The sequence below is a fragment of the Anabrus simplex genome, chromosome 1 (assembly GCF_040414725.1).
Source record: "Anabrus simplex isolate iqAnaSimp1 chromosome 1, ASM4041472v1, whole genome shotgun sequence".
NCBI lineage: Eukaryota > Metazoa > Arthropoda > Insecta > Orthoptera > Tettigoniidae > Anabrus > Anabrus simplex.
The window spans coordinates 10,902,973-10,919,920 of record NC_090265.1 but is presented as its reverse complement, the minus strand read 5'-3'; positions in this window follow the sequence as shown (position 1 = coordinate 10,919,920).

The following is a 16,948-nucleotide window of genomic DNA, read 5'->3' as shown; positions in this document are numbered from 1 at the left end:
CTAGATCTGCTCCGTGGACCCAAGGTGAACACGGATTCCTCCGTTCATCGGAGGTATTTCCAGGACTTTGTTCACCAATATCCGGCTGCGAGACTTATCTTCACGGATGGTTCTAAAATCGGAGATTATGTTGGTTGCTCTTTTGTCATTGATGATATGAGTACGAAGATCTCGCTCCCTAAAGCATGTAGCGTGTATACTGCAGAGTTTTACGCCATCTTAGAGGCTCTGCAGTTTGCACTGCGTGACGAAGGAAGCCACTTTCTGTTGTGTACCGATTCGTTAAGCTCTCTGCAGTGTATTGAAACCTGTTTCTCGCAACACCCACTGGTGCAGCAGATACATGACCTTCTAGCCAGGTTAAGCGATGCTAGCACCAGAATTACTTTCGCGTGGCTTCCAAGCCACGTTGGGATTGCGGGTAACGAACTTGCGAATGAAGCAGAAAAGGAAGCTGCCCTTTTACCTCCAAGACCCGTCAATGTACCTGCTAAGGATATTTGTTCTCAGCTACGTCGAATCATCTTGGCGTTCTGGGAATCGGAGTGGCTAGATATCCGAACTCCCAACAAGCTGAGAGCAATTAAGGAGACAACTACCGTGAGGCGGTCCTCTTTCCGACCTTCACGGAGAGAGGCCATAGTACTGTGCAGGCTGAGGATAGGTCATTTACGATCCACGCACTCTTATCTCCTAAAGAGGGAGGAACCCACAGTGTGTTCTTGTGGTGCCGAATTCACCGTGGCCCACATCCTCACAGAGTGCGCCGATCTCTCTGGCCTAAGACGGATCCTCGGCCTGCAGGAAACACTCGAACGCATACTAGCCGATGACGCGACTACTGCTGATCTCGTCATCCGCTTTATGTGCGACAGGGGACTTATCAAAGGTATGTAAATTACAAGTGTACTGTTACTAAGGGAACGTACGTTCCCTTTTGATACGTTAGTAATCCTTTCGGCCTAGTTTTATAATTATGTTTTGTTTTATTTTGTACTGCGTTTCCAAATTCCTTTGTTGAATAAATAATTTTGTTTTATATTTTAAATTTCTTTTCCACTTATTTGTTCAGAGAGGATGATTACCTCGTTGTACTTCCTCTTAAAACAAAAATCACCACCACCACCACCACCAATGACAACGGTTTGCAACGTGTACTTTCCACCGGATTATAACCTTGATATGCATGCACTACAAGATTTGAACGCTCAGTTGCCTCCTCCTTTCCTCATGCTGGGGGATGTGAACGCCCGTAACACACTATGGGGTTCTCCGTCTTCCTGTTCTAGGGGGAGGAAGCTCGAGCGAATGATCAACCTATTTGATCTTTGTGTGCTCAATACAGGGGAACCGACACATTTCAGTAGCGCGCATGGCACATTCTCACACCTGGATGTCACTTTGTGTAGCCGTGCGCTAGTTCCCCTGCAACGGTGGCAAGTTCACGACGACCTCTGTGATAGTGACCACTTCCCGATAATTCTGTCTCTCTTGAATCAAAGACAGTCCGAAGTACCCAAGCGCTGATTACTTCGGCGGGCAAGTGGGCCAGAATTTACAAAACGCGCAGTGATGGCTGATGATATGCTGGAGTCTGTTGACGACCACGTCTCTTCCATTACTACTGGAATTTTGGCTGCTGCAGAGGAAACAATTCCTTCCTCGTCCGGTGTTCGTCGCCGGAAACAGGTCCCATGGTGGACGGACGAAATTGCAGCAGCCATACGTGATCGCCGACGGGCTTTTAAGCATTAACGTCGGAATCCTACGATGGATAATCATATCGCATTTAAGCGTCTGCGCGCGAAGGTCCATTTTTTGATTCGAGAAAGTAAGAAAGATACGTGGGAAAAGTATGTGTTATCCATCACGGCACATACTCCGTCATCACAAGTGTGGACAAAACTCCGCCGTATTGTCGGAGTACAGAATGTGCCCTCAGTACCCGGAATCTCCATTAATGGAGATATAGTCACGATTCCTTCAGTCATTGCAGACCACATCGCGTCACATTTCGCAGATGCGTCCAACTCTGAGAAATACGACCCTGCATTTCTGCCAATTAAGCTCGAAGCAGAGGCCCACCATCTCTCTTTTGCCTCTAGTGCTTCGCATCCCTACAACGTGGCCTTCACGGAGTGGGAGTTGCGAAGTGCACTTGCGCTATGCAGAGATACGGCTCCTAGACCGGACATAATCCATAATCAAATGCTTATAGTGACAGATGTCTCAAGGATATCCTCAACCTATCCAACAGAATATGGAGTGAGGGAGAGTTTCCATCTCAATGGCGTGAGGGAATTGTAATACCAATTCTCAAGCCAGGTAAAGATCCAAAACTTCTGGATAGTTATAGGCCAATATGCCTTACAAATGGCCTCTGTAAGCTATTTGAAATGATGGTTAACCGGCGTCTTGTGTGGGCCATGGAACGGGAAGGCCTCTTGTCTAACTACCAGTGTGGTTTTCGCTCTCATCGGTCTGCCACTGATCATCTGGTCAGACTGGAGAACCCCCTGTGGGTGGGGGCTGTAGAATAACACCCACGGTATCCCCTGCCTGTCGTAAGAGGCGACTAAAAGGGGCCTCAGGGGCAGGCCTCAGGGGCTCTGAACTTTGGAGCGTGGGTTGGCGACCACGGGGCCCTTAGCTGAGTCCTGGCATTGCTTCCACTTACTTGTGCCAGGCTCCTCACTTTCATCTATCCTATCCGACCTCCCTTGGTCAACTCTTGTTCTTTTCCGACCCCGACGCTATTAGGTTTGCGAGGGCTAGGGAGTCTTTCATTTTCACGCCCTTCGTGGCCCTTGTCTTCCTTTGGCCGATATCTTCATTTTTCGAAGTGTCGGACCCCTTCCATATTTTCCCTCTGATTAGTGTTATATAGAGGATGGTTGCCTAGTTGTACTTCCTCTTAAAACAATAATCACCACCACCACCACCACCTCAGGGGCTCTGAACTTTGGAGCGTGGTTTGGCGACCACGGGGCCCTCAGCTGAGTCCTGGCATTGCTTCCACTTACTTGTGCCAGGCTCCTCACCTTCATCTATCCTATCCGACCTCCCTTGGTCAACTCTTGTTCTTTTCCGACCCCGACGCTATTAGGTTTGCGAGGGCTAGGGAGTCATTCATTTTCACGCCCTTCGTGGCCCTTGTCTTCCTTTGGCCGATATCTTCATTTTTCGAATTGTCGGATCCCTTCCATTTTTCCGTCTGATTAGTGTTATATAGAGGATGGTTGCCTAGTTGTACTTCCTCTTAAAACAATAATCACCACCACCACTTCTCTTTCTCTTCTTGTTTTTTCAAATATTCGAGGAACCATAATGGAGCTCCTTCCTGTTTCTCTTGTGCTCTTCTCATTTCCTCTTCCTGTTCCCTTCTTGTCTGTACTCTTCCTTGTGTTGCCATCTTTTGTCGAGTTCAAATATATTCGGTATGATCTCTCTAAATTCTTTATAAGTTCTCTATTTTGCAAAAATCCTCTAATTTGCCTAACAGTTCTCTAAGTTCATAGAATATCACATATAATATCACACAAACAACAATTTCTTAGTCTACTAAGTTCAAAGCAGTTCAAAGTTTGCACCTTATCCACTAGTGTAAAGTTTTTCTTATTCACTGAATGATAATATAGATGGACCTTCCTGGAGATCGGCACCATCCCACCAGATAGACCATCGACAACCAGACCTCGAGTTCAGATTTATGATTTTTATCTCATTTCGGAACATGTTACAAGAGAAAGAAATTAAAATTCCGCTATGCGGCATCCAATATTTACATGTATGGCCATCAGCCTTTACCATAGTTAAAATCAACTAAGTGTCAATTCATACATACTCAAAATCACCTTATCCTTCATTACTGTCGTTAAAAGAAAGCAATCATCTAATAAATAACAATAATTCCTTATCATTATCTATTCCTATTAATAGATTTGTATCTATATCCACCTTCCATCTTCTTTTCCTAGTATCGTTCCTATCATGTGTCCATTAACTGCTACATTCCTGGGAATTCTCCTTGTTACATCATTTCTTCATTATAACGTCTCATGATTGGATAAGTTTCACCTTAAACAACCATATCAACTGCTCATAATACATAGTTCGCTTCTGTATAGTTTTCCCACGGTATCTTTCTCTTCAACAGGTCCTACAATGTGGCAGTAATTAAATAAATTAATCAATACATTGGTGACTCTTTTTCTTTGCCCGATACCTACATTTCGAGCTTCAACACTGGACTGCCGATTAAGTAGTGTGGGTTATCGGACAATTTCTTACTCTGCCGCGGTGTCTTTCTCTTTAATCGCCTCCCGTTAGTGCGACATTTAACCATTTCCAGTACCTTTCTCAATAATTGCCCCACGATTGGGCAGCCATTTTAACTTGCACCCACCAATCGAGCGGTCAGTGCCAAGTTCTCCCGGTAACTCAATTTCTTCTCAGGGTATTCCATCTATCGCTCATAAAATCTGTGATTTTATATGGTTAGTTTTTTTACGTGGTTTCTCAAGAGACTCGGTCTGTTGAGATGCACATCATGGGAATACCTATAGGCTCAAGTAAGGACCTGTGGCCGATAACCTCAAAAAGAATCTCTTTCTGTTTGTCAAACTCATCAATTACTTACATCTACAAAACTTATTAGCTAACTTACAAACTAGCCGTTACCCAAAAGGAATTCAAAACACCGGCACTTTCTAAAAGAAAATAAGAGAAAATTTATTGAATAAATCATGTTCAATGTAAGTCAATGTGAATTCTGGGTAGTATTATCTTAATAATATTTAAGCATAAAGGATTAGAGTCAGCGCTGGTTCAAATAAAAGTAAAATAATTAAGCTTTAAATTATTTACATTCTTTCTCATTTAATGGCCCCAGGGGCTCTGAACTTTGGAGCGTGGGTTGGCGACCACGGGGCCCTTAGCTGAGTCCTGGCATTGCTTCCACTTACTTGTGCCTGGCTCCTCACTTTCATCTCTCCTATCCGACCTCTATTGGTCAACTCTTGTTCTTTTCCGACCCCGACGCTATTAGGTTTGCGAGGGCTAGGGAGTCTTTCATTTTCACGCCCTTCGTGGCCCTTGTCTTACTTTGGCCGATATCTTCATTTTTCGAAGTGTTGGACCCCTTCCAATTTTCCCTCTGATTAGTGTTATATAGAGGATGGTTGCCTAGTTGTACTTCCTCTTAAAACAATAATCACCACCACCACCACCATCTCATTTAATGTTAGTAGTATAATTGGATGGTTCGGCCGCCTCCTCCTCCTCCCGCCGCCTCCTCCGCCTCCTCCTCCGCCGCCGCCGCCGCCCGCGGGAAATTTGAATTTTGGCGGGAAATTTGAATTTTGGCGCGAGATTTGAATTTGTAAACAAAGCCACGGGCTTTTTGACAGCTGTCATCGACAACAACGCAACGCTAACCTCACTGCTGCCATCTTGACGGGCCTAAACCTCACTAGTGCCAACTTAACCTCACTAGCGCGAGGTAAACAAAGCCACGTGTTTTTTTGACAGCCACGTGCTTTTTGACAGACAACAACGCATCGCTAACCTCAGTACTGCCATCTTGACGGACCTAAACCTCAGTAGTGCTAACTTAACCTCACTAGCATGAGGTAAACAAAGCCACGTGCTTTTTGACAGCCACGTGCTTTTCAACAGATTTGTAAACAAAGCCACGTGCTTTTTGACCGACAACAACGCATCGCTAACCTCAGTACTGCCATCTTGACGGGCCTAAACCTTAGTGATACCAACTTAACCTCACTAGCATGAGGTAAACAAAGCCACGTGTTTTTTGACAGCCACGTGCCTTTTTGACAGCTGTCATCCGCCATCTTTGAGCACCGTGCTGCCCTCTTTATCGTAGTAGATGTAAATTCATCACCTGTCATCGGCAGTGCCGCCATCTTGACGGGTCTAAACCTTAGTGCTACCAACTTAACCTCACTAGCGCGAGATAAACAAATCCACGTGCAGCTGTCATCCACCATCTTTGAGCATCGTCCTGCCCTCTTTAGCTACTTACCTTTGAAATGTGGTACGTCACAGCTGTCATCCGCCATCTTGCATCCGAAACCTCAGTGCTGCACTCAATGTGGTGACGGCAAATTCCACGTTCTCTTGTTTGGAAACAAAGCCACGTGCAGCTGTCATCCGCCATCTTTAATCACCGTGCTGCCCTCTTTAGCTACTTACCTTTGACAGTTGTCATCCGCCATCTTGCATCGCAAACCTCAGTGCTGCGCTCTATGTAGTGGCGGCAAATTCTACGTGCTCTTGTTTGGAAACAAATTCACGTGCTATTTTTCTGACAGCTGTCATCCGCCATCTTTAATCCATAGAGCACAGTGCTGCCCTCTTTAGCTACTTACCTTTGAAATATGGTACGTCACAGCTGTCACCCGCCATCTTTAATCCAGAGAGAACAGTGCTGCAATCTATGTGGTGGCGGCAAATTCCACGTGCTTTATCCCCCTGTGGGTGGGGGCGGTAGAATAACACCCACGGTATCCCCTGCCTGTCGTAAGAGGCGACTAAAAGGGGCCTCAGGGGCTCTGAAATTTGGAGCGTGGGTTGGCGACCACGGGGCCCTCAGCTGAGTCCTGGCATTGCTTCCACTTACTTGTGCCAGGCTCCTCACTTTCATCTATCCTATCCGACCTCCCTTGGTCAACTCTTGTTCTTTTCCGACCCCGACGCTATTAGGTTTGCGAGGGCTAGGGAGTCTTTCATTTTCACGCCCTTCGTGGCCCTTGTCTTCCTTTGGCCGATATCTTCATTTTTCGAAGGGTCGGTCCCTTCCATATTTTCTCTCTGATTAGTGTTATATAGAGGATGGTTGCCTAGTTGTACTTCCTCTTAAAACAATAATCACCACCACCACCTCCACGTGCTTTACAAATCAACATGCTTTTTTGACAGCTGTCAACCGCCATCTTTAATCACCGTGCTGCCATCTATGTGGTGGCGGTAAATTCCACATGCTTTACAAACTTATATGCTTTTCTGACAGCTGTCATCCGCCATCTTTAATCTAGAGAGAAGAGTGCTGCCCTCTATGTGGTGGCGGTAAATTCCACGTGCTCTTGTTGGTAAACATAGCCACGTGCTTTTTTGACAGCTGTCATCCGCCATCTTTGAGCACCGTGCTGCGGGCAATTTCATCACCTATCACCCGCCTTTTTGACAGCCGTCATCCACCATCTTTAATCAACAGAGCACAGTGCTGCACTCTATGTGGTGGCGGCAATTTGAAAAATCTATGTGCTCTTGTTAGGAAACAAAGCCACGTGCTTTTTTGACAGCTGTCATCCGCCATCTTTGGGCACTATGCTGCGGGCAATTTCGTCAGCTGTCATCCGCCATCTTTAATCCAGAGAGAACAGTGCTGCACTCTATGTGGTGGCGGTAAATTCTATGCGCTTTACAAACCTATGCGCTTTTCTGACAGCTGTCATCCGCCATCTTTGAGAACAGTGCCGCCCTCTATGTGGTGACGGCAAATTCCACGTGCTCTACAAAGCCATGTGCAGCTGTCATCCGCCATCTTTAATCACCGTGCTGCCGGGTGACGGCAAATTCCACGTGCTCTTGTTTTTAGAAACAAAGCCATGTGCTTTTTTGACAGCTGTCATCCGCCATCTTGCATCACAAACCTCGGTGCTACACTCTATGTGGTGGCGGCAAATTCTACGTGCTCTTGTTTGGAAACAAAGCTTTTAATCCAGAGAGAACAGTGCTGCCCCGGTGGCGAGAAGAGTGCTGCAATCTTTAGTTTGAAATGTGGTGACAGCAAATTCTACGTGCTCTTGTTTGGAAACAAAGCCATGTGCTTTTTTTGACAGCTGTCATCCGCCATCTTTAATCAACAGAGCACCATGCTGCTATCATGCGGGTAATTTCGTCATCTTTAATCCGCAGAACACCTTAAGCACGTAGTAGCGGGCAATTTGAAAAGTTCTGTTAGCTATCATCCGCCATCTTTGAGCACCGTGCTACCCTCTTTAGCTAGATACCTTTGAAATGTGGTGGTGAAAAATTTTACGCGCTCTTGTTTGGAAACAAACTCACGTGCTTTTTTGACAGCCATCATCCGCCATCTTTAAGCAACAGAGTACAGTGCTGCCCTCTTTGTTGTGGCGGTAAATTCCACGTGCTCTTGTTTGGAAGCAAAGCCATGTGCTTTTTGACAGGTGTCATCTGCCATCTTTAACCAACAGAGCACTATGCTGCTATCATGCAGGCAATTTCGTTAGCTGTCATCTGCCATCTTTTAATGAACAGAGCACCGTGCTGCCCTATGCGGGGCAATTTCGTCGGCTGTTATCCGCTCGCATACCCGCAGTGACACATGTTTAGACTTGAACACACACATACTACTGTTCAAAATTATTACAACTTGAACTGCATACTAGTGTTCGATGTTGCAGAACACAGCATTGCGAGACTAGAATCAAGCACTGTTTAGAAAAACAAAAAATTCTCTTCTCAACATACTTACTGAGCTGCTCTTCCTGCTCAGTGAAGGTACATCTCTATCGAACGTGCATTGCAAAAGCAAGATTGTAAAACATAAGAAGACTAGAATCGAACACTGCACTTGATGTTAACTTCAACATGTGATTAGAACATTAAATCAGGTTCAAACATAGCAGGACTAGAATCGAACTCTTCCTACTCTTTCAAGGTACACCTCTATCGAACATGCATTGCAAAAAACAAGATTGTAAAACATAACAAGACTAGAATCAAACACTGCACTCGATGTTGTTAACTTCAACATGTGATTAGAATATGAAATGAGATTAAAACATAGCAAGACTAGAATCGAACATTGCACTCGATGTTGTTAACCTTAACATGTAGTCAGAACATTAATTGATATGCTCAAAACACTAGGTAAGTGATCAAGACTAGAATCGAACACTGTACTCGATGTCGTTAACCTTAACATGTGATCAGAACATTAATTGGTGTGTATAACTTCCTTTACCTTTACTTACTCTGTCAAGGTACATCTTTATCGAACATGCATCGCAAAGCGAGAGTGTGCAAGTTTAGACTTGAATACATACCACTGTTCAAAAAACATATATACACATACTATAGTGCGATGTTGTACTACACTATATTACAAGACTAGAATCAAGCATAGTTTAGGAAAAAATCTCTTCTCAACATACTTACTGTGCTAGACGATAACATACTTACGAATTTAATCAACATCTTCTTTCTTGCTCTTATTCTTCTTCTGCCCCAGGGGCTCTGAACTTTGGAGCGTGGGTTGGCGACCACGGGGCCCTCAGCTGAGTCCTGGCATTGCTTCCACTTACTTGTGCCAGGCTCCTCACTTTCATCTATCCTATCTGACCTCCCTTGGTCAACTCTTGTTCTTTTCCGACCCCGACGCTATTAGGTTTTCGAGGGCTAGGGAGTCTTTCATTTTCACGCCCTTCGTGGCCCTTGTCTTCCTTTGACCGATATCTTCATTTTTCGAAGTGTCGGACCCCTTCCATATTTTTCCACTGATTAGTGTTATATAGAGGATGGTTGCCTAGTTGTACTTCCTCTTAAAACAGTAATCACCACCACCACCATCTTATTCTTCTTCGAGAGGAAGGAGTAGGAGGAGAAGGTAATACCTAATCTAAAATAAAAGAATATGCCAATTCTACAGTATTTATTCACATCTTGTATGTACTAGTTTTATCATGAATGATTTTACTTGTAGTGATGTTTGCATACTTTTGCTTTCTCGATGTAATTCTTGTATGTACATGCTTTTACGCATCAGTAAAACTAATAACACAAGATTTGTTCTCTATGCCGTGATATATAATGAAAATAGAACGTTGATTTAGTTCTTCTATTTCTAAATCAGTTAGCACGCTAAATCTATTAGGTAAAAAAACTTGAAAGTCTTCGCAGACACATAAAATCCTTTCTCCAAATTTCGTTTTTAATCTTCGTAGTGAAATTACTTTAAATTGCTCATTTAGCGGTAGACTTGTTAACGGCTTGGTAGTTGGAGTTGAAATATGACCTAGCTGGTTAATCTTCTCCATGGTTTTTCTAAAAAGAATAAATATATAAATGTAGCGTTAGCACTTGCATCACACATAGTAATAATAGGATATAAAAGGGTAAGTGTGCTAGCCTAGAGTTACGATGTTCGGAAGAAAGCAAGTTTCAACCTATAGAGGTCAGACATGGCTGTGAGTTTGACATTATAAGATTAACCTCTTCTACAGCATGAAAGATTGAAGAGAATAACTATTTATCTATAGACTAAAGTTGCTATGTTCGGAAGAAACCAAGTTTGAACCTGTACAGGTCAGACATTGCTGTGAGTTTGAAATTATAAGATTAACCTCATCTACAGCATGGAAGATTGAAAGAGAACAACCATTTATCAATAGACTAAAGTTGCTATGTTCGGAAGAAACCAAGTTTGAACCTGTACAGGTTAGACATTGCTGTGAGTTTGAAACTATAAGATTAACCTCTTCTACAGCATGAAAGATTGAAGAGAACAACTATTTATCATTAGACTAATGTTACGACGTTCAGGAGAAACCAAGTTTCAACCTATAGAGATTAGACATTGCTGTAAGATTGAAATTATAAGATTAACCTCTTCTATGGCATGCAGATTAAAGAAAATAACTATTTATCAATAGACTAAAGTTACGGTGTTCGGAAGAAACCAAGTTCCAACCTATAGAGGTTAGACATTGCTGTAAGTTTGAAATTATAAGATTAACCTCTTCTATGGCGTGAGGATTGAAGAGAATAACTATTTACCAATAGACTAAAGTTACGATGTTCAGAAGAAACCAAGTTTGAACCTGTACAGGTCAGACATTGCTGTGAGTTTAAAATTATAAGATTAACCTCATCTACAGCATGAAAGATTGAAAGAGAACAACTATTTATCAATAGACTAAAGTTGCTATGTTCGGAAGAAACCAAGTTTGAACCTGTACAGGTTAGACATTGCTGTGAGTTTGAAACTATAAGATTAACCTCTTCTACAGCATGAAAGATTGAAGAGAACAACAATTTATCATTAGACTAATGTTACGACGTTCAGGAGAACCAAGTTTCAACCTATAGAGATTAGACATTGCTGTAAGATTGAAATTATAAGATTAACCTCTTCTATGGCATGCAGATTAAAGAAAATAACTATTTATCAATAGACTAAAGTTACGGTGTTCGGAAGAAACCAAGTTCCAACCTATAGAGGTTAGACATTGCTGTAAGTTTGAAATTATAAGATTAACCTCTTCTATGGCATGAGGATTGAGGAGAATAACTATTTACCAATAGACTAAAGTTACGATGTTCGGAAGAAACCAAGTTTCAACCTGTACAGGTCAGACATTCCTGTAAGTTTGAAATTATAAGATTAACCTCTTCTATGGCGTGAGGATTGAAGAGAATAACTATTTACCAATAGACTAAAGTTACGATGTTCAGAAGAAACCAAGTTTGAACCTGTACAGGTCAGACATTGCTGTGAGTTTGAAATTATAAGATTATCCCCTTCTATGGCATGCAGATTAAAGAAAATAACTATTCTATCAATAGACTAAAGTTACGGTGTACGGAAGAAACCAAGTTCTAACCTATAGAGGTTAGAGAAGAAACCAAGTTTCAACCCGTTGAGGTCAGACATAGCTATGTGTGCGTGTTTGAAATTATACCACGTCTATAGCGTGAGGATTAAAGAGAACAACTATTTATCAATACTCTAAAGTTACGGAAGAAACCAAGTTTCAGCCCGTTGAGGGCAGACATAGCTATACCTCGTCTATAGTATGCAAGAACAACTATTTATCAATAGACTAAAGTTACGATGTTCGGAAGAAACCAAGTTTCAGCCCGTTGAGGGTAGACATAGCTATGTACACGTGTTTGAAATTATACCACGTCTATAGCGTGAGGATTAAAGAGAACAACTATTTATCAATACTCTAAAGTTACAGAAGAAACCAAGTTTCAGCCTGTTGAGGGCAGACATAGCTATGTGTGCGCGTGTTTGAAATTATACCACGTCTATAGCACGAGGATTAAAGAGAACAACTATTTATCAATAGACTAAAGTTATGATGTTTTAGAAGAAACCAAGTATCAACCCGTTGAGGTCAGACATAACTATGTGTACGTGTTTGAAATTATACCACGTCTATAGCATGATGATTGAAGAGAACAACTATTTATCAATAGACTAAAGTTACGATGTTCAGAAGAAACCAGCTTTCAACCCGTTGAGGTCAGACATAGCCATACCTCGTCTATAGTATGCAAGAACAACTATTTATCAATAGATTAAAGTTACAATGTTTTAGAAGAAACCAATTTTCAGCTTGTTGAGGGTAGACATAGCTATGTGCGCGTGTTTGAAATTATACCACGCCTACAGTATGCGGGTTGAAGAGAACAACTATTTATCAATACTCTAAAGTTACGATGTTTTAGAAGAAACCAAGTTTCAGCCTGTTGAGGGCAGACATAGCTATGTGTGCGCGTGTTTGAAATTATACCACGTCTATAGCACGAGGATTAAAGAGAACAACTATTTATCAATAGACTAAAGTTATGATGTTTTAGAAGAAACCAAGTATCAACCCGTTGAGGGCAGACATAGCTATGTGTACGTGTTTGAAATCATACCACGTCTATAGTATGTTGATTAAAGAGAACAACTATTTATGATTAGCTTAAAGTTACGATGTTCGGAAGAAACCAAGTTTAAGCCTGTTGAGGATGGACATAGCTATGTGTGCGTGTTTGAAATTATACCACGTCTATAGTATGTAGGTTGAAGAGAACAATTATTTATGAATAGCTTAAAGTTACGGAAGAAACCAAGTTTCAGCCTGTTGAGGGCAGACATAGCTATGTACGTACCCCGCGTGAGGATTAAAGAGAACAACTATTTATCAATAGACTAAAGTTGCGATGTTTTAGAAGAAACCAAGTTTCAACGAATAGAAGTCAGACATACCTTAAAATCTTCGCGCTGCAAACTGTTACTCGGATGAATAAAATGCGTGCGTTCAAGCCTGAAACTTGAATGATAATATTCTGGTCGTACCTAAAAAAAAGAAGAAACATATATGAATGTAGTGTAGGATGCATCGTCTAACCTAATTATCTTTACAACTCAAAGTTCGAAAACATACCTTTAAAAAAAATGCACGTGCTGCGGACTGTTACTCGGATGAATAAAATTGTGTACTTTCGAACGGTACCTAAAAAAGAATAAACATATATGAATGTAGATGTCTAGCGTAGAAGTTGCTTTGCAAATAAAAAAAGTAACTAACAGTTCTACCTTACCTTAAGATAAAGGCTGAAGAATAATATTCACAGCAGACGGGAGATGTGTGTGTACGTAATAAACGCATACAGAGAACTGTAAGCACTTCGCGCAGACTGCAGCGGCTAAATATTCTGCTTGTTACCAAGCGGATGTGAAAAAATCGCTGACAAACTGCGGGTACAGTCGGAACGAATGCAACCAGAGCTCCCACCTATTGTCCTGCAGGCTGACGTATTCGAACCTCCTGTTGATGCCGAGGTGTCAGAATTTAAGAGTTCGAGCCTTGGAAAGTTAGCGTGTGATCCTCGACTTCTCGAGGGTACATACGTGGTATTCCTTACCTGTAGGTATTGAGCTAAAGCTAGATCATGTAATGACGATCGCGCAGGCCCCCTCGCCTAGCATTTACGGCTTCTAGTTCGAACCCGCTATCCCCGAAGTAGCGAGAATGATTGGAGAGTGTTGAGGGTGATTCATTCGTCGGATGGAGGCGTTAAGCTATGTGCAGGCTTCTTCTAGTCGGGGTACGCGATTCAAATCCTAGCAACTTATACCGTCGGGAAGGGCATCCGGCTAGATCATGCAATGACGATCGCGCAGGTCCCTCGCTTAACATTTACGGCTTCCAGTTCGAACCCGCTATCTTCCGAAGTAGCGAGAATGATTGAAGAGTGTTGAGGGTGATTCATTCGTCGGATGGAGGCGTTAAGCTATGTGCAGGCTTCTTCTAGTCGGGGTACGCGATTCAAATCCTGGCAACTTATACCGTCGGGAAGGGCATCTAGCTAGATCATGTTATGACGATCGCACAGGTCCCTCGCCTAACATTTACGGCTTCCAGTTCGAACCCGCTATCTTCCGAAGTAGCGAAAATGATTGAAGAGTGTTTGAGGGTGATTCATTTGTCGGATGGAGGTGTTAAGCTGGCTTCTTCGGTAGGAGTAGGCTATGTCGGGATATCGATTTAAAATCCTAGTCAGGAGGGGCAACCGGTCGTATAAAACTATGGTGTGAGGACGTTAAACCTTGTGCAGACTCCTTCGAAAACTGATTTTTTGAGTACAAGACTTGACGGTGATTCATTTGTCGGATGGAGGCAATAAGCCTTGTGCAGGCTTCTTCAGCGGGAGTAGGCTATGTGTCGGTACCGGGATATCTAGTTATAAAACCCGCTACAACAAATTTATCACGTATACTGCGATTTAAAATCCTAGTCAGGAAGGGCAGCCGGTCGTAAAACTATGGTGTGAGGCGGGGTGTGCAAGAAAGCCAGCATTAAGTAAGGGCTGTTGATGGGGACGTTAAACCTTGTGCAGACTCCTTCAAAAATGATTTTTTGAGTACAAGACTTGACGGTGATTCATTTGTCGGATGGAGGCAATAAGCCTTATGCAGGCTTCTTCAGCGGGAGTAGGCTATGTGTCGGTACCGGGATATCTAGTTATAAAACCCGCTACAACAAATTTATCACGTATACTGCGATTTAAAATCCTAGTCAGGAAGGGCAGCCGGTCGTAAAACTATGGTGTGAGGCGGGGTGTGCAAGAAAGCCAGCATTAAGTAAGGGCTGTTGATGGGGGCGTTAAACTATGTGCAGGCTCCTTCACCAGGAGAAGCCTACATGCCGGTACCGTGCAGGTTCTTTCGATAGTAGTAGGCACTGTGTGTGTTTTAACCTCTCCGTACAATCATGATATTTTACGTTAGGAACTTACATAGGCTAAATGCTACACATTCCGTGGCAGAGCCAGGAATCGAACTCGGACCTCCGAGGGTAGCAGCTAACTACTACACCACAGAGGAGTACTATTTCAGAATATTTTACAACCTTAATTAGTACTGTGTTTTAAGAGCTTACATGGGACTCAGCTAAGAAGACGTTCGCGAGTTACAAGCACGCAGTGTCCTCGTTCAAGGTCGAGCCGGAAGATACGTGTACAATTTCAGCTAACACACGCATTCCACACAACTCGCTCAGAATGACTGTGCCGATGCTTCAAGGACTGTAGAACAAATCTATAGCCTACAGTATGCATGCCTCTCACCCGGTAGTCTCGGGTTCGATTCTCTTGGGAATAAAAATGTGTTTAAATCGCATGAATTTGTTGAGTTATCCTTCCTGATGCAAAACTAGCAGTATCTAACCTCATACACTATAGTTTTCAACCGGTTGCCCCTTCCTGGCAACTCGGATTAAGAATCTGTTTTACAACGTCTAACACGGGGAATCGGGGATTTACAGCTGGATGCACTTCTTAGATTTTAAATCACGAACTATTGTTTTACGGCCGGATGCCCTTCCTGACGCAAAACTAAGATTTTTAAATCACAAGAATTTGTTTTAAGACTAGTCGCCCTTCCTGATGCAAAACTGGCAGTATCTAGCCTCTCACGTCATACACTATTGTTTCGACCGGTTGCCCTTCCTGACAACTCGGATTAAGAATCTGTTTTACAACTTCTAACACGAGAATCGGTGATTTACAGCTTAAAGATGGCAGATGACAACTGTCAGAAAAGCATATAGGTTTGTAAAGCACGTAGAATTTGCCGCCACCACATAGAGTGTAGCACCGAGGTTTGTGATGCAAGATGGCGGATGACAGCTGTCAAAAAAGCACATGGCTTTGTTTCTAAAAACAAGAGCACGTGGAATTTGCCGTCACCCGGCAGCACGGTGATTAAAGATGGCGGATGACAGCTGCACATGGCTTTGTAGAGCACGTGGAATTTGCCGTCACCACATAGAGGGCGGCACTGTTCTCAAAGATGGCGGATGACAGCTGTCAGAAAAGCGCATAGGTTTGTAAAGCGCATAGAATTTACCGCCACCACATAGAGTGCAGCACTGTTCTCTCTGGATTAAAGATGGCGGATGACAGCTGACGAAATTGCCCGCAGCATAGTGCTCTGTTGGTTAAAGATGGCGGATGACAGCTGTCAAAAAAGCACGTGGCTTTGTTTCCTAACAAGAGCACATAGATTTTTTCAAATTGCCGCCACCACATAGAGTGCAGCACTGTGCTCTGTTGATTAAAGATGGTGGATGACGGCTGTCAAAAAGGCGGGTGATAGGTGATGAAATTGCCCGCAGCACGGTGCTCAAAGATGGCGGATGACAGCTGTCAAAAAAGCACGTGGCTATGTTTACCAAACAAGAGCACGTGGAATTTATCGCCACCACATAGAGGGCAGCACTGTTCTCTCTAGATTAAAGATGGCGGATGACAGCTGTCAGAAAAGCATATAAGTTTGTAAAGCATGTGGAATTTACCGCCACCACATAGATGGCAGCACGGTGATTAAAGATGGCGGTTGACAGCTGTCAAAAAAGCATGTTGATTTGTAAAGCACGTGGAATTTGCCGCCACCACATAGATTGCAGCACTGTTCTCTCTGGATTAAAGATGGCGGATGACAGCTGTGACGTACCATATTTCAAAGGTAAGTAGCTAAAGAGGGCAGCACGGTGCTCTATGGATTAAAGATGGCGGATGACAGCTGTCAGAAAAATAGCACGTGAATTTGTTTCCAAACAAGAGCACGTAGAATTTGCCGCCACTACATAGAGCGCAGCACTGAGGTTTGCGATGCAAGATG